This window comes from Pocillopora verrucosa, unplaced genomic scaffold (genome assembly GCF_036669915.1).
Source record: "Pocillopora verrucosa isolate sample1 unplaced genomic scaffold, ASM3666991v2 scaffold_46, whole genome shotgun sequence".
Taxonomy (NCBI): Eukaryota; Metazoa; Cnidaria; class Anthozoa; order Scleractinia; family Pocilloporidae; genus Pocillopora; species Pocillopora verrucosa.
The window spans coordinates 50,914-53,564 of record NW_027078184.1 but is presented as its reverse complement, the minus strand read 5'-3'; the positions used below and the strand labels follow the sequence as shown (position 1 = coordinate 53,564).

General features: G+C 49.0%; 3 non-coding genes and 1 pseudogene across 3 annotated transcripts; 1 reads left to right on the top strand and 3 right to left on the bottom strand.

The window, feature by feature from the left end:
* Positions 1-331: 331 nt before the first annotated feature.
* Positions 332-523, bottom strand: LOC136278695 (U2 spliceosomal RNA). Its single transcript, XR_010716495.1, has one exon. It is a non-coding gene; the product is annotated as a U2 spliceosomal RNA (small nuclear RNA).
* A 503-nt stretch (positions 524-1,026) lies between these two features.
* Positions 1,027-1,145, top strand: LOC136278662 (5S ribosomal RNA). Its single transcript, XR_010716463.1, has one exon. It is a non-coding gene; the product is annotated as a 5S ribosomal RNA (ribosomal RNA).
* Positions 1,146-2,131: 986 nt separating this feature from the next.
* LOC136278681 (U1 spliceosomal RNA) lies at positions 2,132-2,294 on the bottom strand. Its single transcript, XR_010716481.1, has one exon. It is a non-coding gene; the product is annotated as a U1 spliceosomal RNA (small nuclear RNA).
* Positions 2,295-2,525: 231 nt separating this feature from the next.
* LOC136278651 (U2 spliceosomal RNA) lies at positions 2,526-2,651 on the bottom strand (annotated as a pseudogene).

Sequence of the window (2,651 nt, the reverse complement as noted above, 5' to 3'; positions counted from 1 at the left end):
AAAAAATCCTGCTTCTTTAATCCAAAGACACTTGTGAATACACGAATCCACGCGCGATACTATAACGCAGGCCAAAACCCGCGTCAGGTAAGATCTTTTTCAGCGTCTGCCCTCGGCCGGTGAAAAAATCACTTACCCCCTATGTGATCCTTGTGGTAGTGCTTTGCGCACTTCAGGAAAAACGTAGGCCAGCGGCCGTTCCTGCCATTGTCTGTTGTCTGAATTATCATCCCTCTTTCACCTCTTCCCCCTCTAAGGCGGGCGGGGCTCCTGTAAAAATAAAAGAATGCTAACCGTTGACTTTGTTTTGGATTGAATGTGTCTTCCCCAGATGAAGTGGGCCGCACTCGGAGGTAGTGCTATACCGAGGCAACCCGTGGCTGGGACGAGGCAAGCCTCTTTTCCACAGCCCAGTTCCAAAAATCGTTTAATATATGAGCTGCTCAATGAGCAGCGTATCAGATATTAAGCTGATAAGAACAGATATACACTTGATCTTAGGCCAAAAGGCCGAAGAAGCGATGCCGAAGCATGCCCTGGGTGAGGGGGGTGGTCGAGGGATCCTTCCCACGGTTATGGTGGATAGTAGCAGGTCGCCCCCACAAGCCCTTGCGAGTCCCGCAGACGGTCCCAGAGGCTGACCCGTTTGGTATCTCCTCACTGGAAGAGTTTAAAGCCAGATAGACGCACCTACGGAGCTAAAACAGTGGATAATAGGTTTTTAGGACACGTTATGTCTCTTGGACCCCTCCCTCCCCTCCCTAGGGAATAGTGCTTCAAATCGATGCTCCTCAATGTGTTAACTGGTTGAGGAAAATACATTAGGGTTAGGTAACGACTTCGGGGTTAGGGTAACCATTTCTTAGGGTTAGGGTAAACAATTCTTAGGGTTAGAGTATAGATTTATTAGGGTTAGAGTAACGAAACTAGGGCTTTAGAATTTCAAATTCGCCTACACTCAGGGATGTGGCCGCTTTACAGCCTGAACCTGGCCGATAACAAGCAGAATTTCGACCCCATTTCCTCGTCTACGACCATACCACAGGGAAAGCACCGGTTCTCGTCCGATCACCGAAGTTAAGCCCTGTCGGGCGGGGTTAGTACTTGGATGGGTGACCGCCTGGGAATACCCCGTGTTGTAGGCTTCACATTTTTGTCTTGCGAACATCTCTAAACGTTTTATCCCAATAAATAGCTCTCCATACACCACAATTTCACATAGAGAGCCGTAGGTGAGTGAGGAACAAAATCAAAGCAAAAAACGAGGGGGGGAAAACACCTTTTTGTCAAAAATCGGCCAGCTATGGGCGAAAACTCTAGTGCGATCGACTTTTCTTACAGAGCGCGCGCGAGCGAGTGAGCACGCGCGAGATGAACAGTTTATGATGTCAAATTCTACTTCTGTGATATCAAATCATTCCAAATAACGACCGAAAAAATGAATAGGAAAAAAACGCACACTTCTGAGACGCAGTTTTAAGCCTCGTGACGTGGCAAAACACTCGCACACTTCCAAGAGGAGGCGCGCGAAAAAAACGGCACTGAAAGTCCGACAATGGTTGGATTCAGACTGCAAACGAATCGGGAAAAAGGTTCGATACTTTTACTACTCTGCTAGTTTGTTTCCTTCCCTCGTTCATTCGTTCAATCGCTTGCTCGCACAAAGGATACACTAACGATAGCAATAGCATTTCTAAAAGCGGCTCCAGTGACAATAAAACCGCTCAAAAGGTTCAAAGTGTACTCACGGTCCAAGTCGAATGCCCTTCTATGCTCGCTCGCTCGGTCGATCGGCCGTTTGGTTTCCTTTCATTTCCTTTCCCTTCGCGCGCATATCACAGCACGGCACGGCCACGCACAACCTGCAAATACAAACGAACAGGACTTTACACACAATAGAGCAGACAGGCCTTGAACAAAAACAGCCAGCAAAGTTACGCACCGCCCCGAAACTCACCCTTGTTCCTTCCTCCAGTCTCTCCAATGCACTTCTACCCCTCCAAACGTGCCAACACCTTGGCCAGTTGTGCGTCCTTTGCTTTCTTTGCAAGTCTACCGGTCCACTGCAAAAGCAAAAATACCCTCGATAGTCAGTAAGAGGGCCATATAGACATAGTTTGGATGACTTTTGCGGGGACGAGCGCGAACGCAGGTCCCCACTACCAGAAATTATACGCTCGAGTTACCCACATTGGGGTAATCGCAAGGGTCAACCCAGTCGAAGTGCAATGAAAGGGCCTCGCCTTGAGAGGACTGCCTCCTTGATCACAGTACCTCCCGCGTCAGGTAAGTATGCTTTTTCAGCGTCTGCCCTCGGTGAAAAAATCCACTTACCATAGGTCCTTGTGGTAGTGCTTTGGCGCACTTCAGAAAACGGAGGCCAGCGGCCGTTCCTGCCATTGTCTGTTGTCTGAATTATCATCCCTCTTTCACCTCTTCCCCCTCTAAGGGCGGGCGGGGCTCCTGTAAACATAAAAGAATGCTATACCGTTGACTTGTTTTGGATTGAATGTGTCTTCCCCAGAGGGAAGTGGGCCGCACTCGGAGGTAGTGCTATACCGAGGCAACCCGTGGCTGGGACGAGGCAAGCCTCTTTTCCACAGCCCAGTTCCAAAAATCAGTTTAATATATGAGCTGCTCAATGAGCAGCG